Raw genomic sequence first — 1,552 nt, 5'->3', positions numbered from 1 at the left:
CAAAATTTCACCTGTCAGACCATAAGACGTAGAAACAGAAGTAGGCCATTCAAGCCAATAGAATATTCTCTGCCATTCAATGAGATCATGATTGATCTGATCAGTCTTCAATTCTACTTTAACTTTTCCCTACCATAATCTTGATTCCCTTAATCTTTAGCGTATAGATTATTTCTAATCAAAAACCGTTTTCCTGAGTGCATTGGTAGATTTTTTTCAATAATTGCCAACTACTTTAGTGCTGTCCTGCTTTTTATTTGAAGAAAAATATCAAGGGAATAACTTACGTCCAAGACATCAAAGCTGTTATTTTAGTTGAAAAAGGCTTATGTCACAGCAGGAAGAGCACCCAAAAATCGCTTAGACAAAAATGAGATTAAAGAACAGAGAATAGCAATTTGGAGAAGAGCCTTCTGCTGAAAGGAAAAAAAATCCAGGAATTCTGCCTCTGAGGTCTCATCAAAAGGGAGGCTTAATTATAATTTCTTCTTGTAGTCAATGGAGAAAAAAATAGTCAACGTTTTTCTAGACTTCCTTGATGCCAACTGCAGAAATCCGTCCATCGCTCCCTGAACATATTAATAAAATAAACTGAATGAAAGCCAATGCAGTGTAAAGGCTGTGTTTTGTATCCAAACATCGCTGGATCTTGGGAACCTGCTATGTTCTCGATTGCTAATATGTTATTATGTGCTAACTGGGGCAAATTTGCTGTTTGCATTCAAAATCTCTGCTGTTGGGTGTCTCCCCATCCAAATGGTCTGACTGAAGACCAATGAACACTGCTGCCTCTTGATCAAATAGAGCCTCATCTCAATCCCAAACAGCTGTTGGAACCAACCTGTCTGTTAATAAAATGACAGTCTTGGTATGAAACAACATGCTCCTCAAATGGATTAAAATGGCCAAGCCTCCTTTTGAGTACACAGCAATCCTCAATGCCAATCCCTCCTTGCTAGCCCTGTCAGTGTGGAGATGCAGGTTTTACCTCTTCCTTCCCAAATCCTGGGCTCTGTTTTGCTTTATAACTTACGAGTTTCTTCCTCATCTGTGTGAGCCTGCCAGTTTTATTTTGAACAGTTTAGTATAATTATGGCCCAGGACTCCAGATCCCACTTGAAATCTACGGGGAGACTGTCCAGTCTGAGATGATGCATTACATGTTCTTTCTCTCTGCCTGAGCAATTGCTACATGTAAGCCATATACCCTGGCTCTCTTGCTCCTGTTCCTCATACCTATGGACTGATTCAATCATGGTCTGCACCTGTTAGAGTCAATATAAATCTGATTCCAGATTTCACTGGGAATAGCGAGAAATTTTTCTTTGTTTAGAGGAGCAAGCAATGGGTAGGACTGCAAACATATGGAGAGTAACAGTGAAAGCTGGAAATGACAGACATGTAGGTGTGGCAGACAAGAGAAATAATTGGAGACTGGGAGGTGACCAAGAGACACAGACTTCAGAAAGAGCATGCAAGAGAGTTGGAGATAGTCATTGTAATGGTAGCCAAAATGTGAACACGCAGAGAAAAACACAGACTGAAAAAGCAG

Source organism: Rhincodon typus, chromosome 20 (genome assembly GCF_021869965.1).
Source record: "Rhincodon typus isolate 14 chromosome 20, sRhiTyp1.1, whole genome shotgun sequence".
NCBI lineage: Eukaryota > Metazoa > Chordata > Chondrichthyes > Orectolobiformes > Rhincodontidae > Rhincodon > Rhincodon typus.
The sequence above is the reverse complement of the archived record's forward strand: the minus strand, read 5'-3'. Positions refer to the sequence as shown.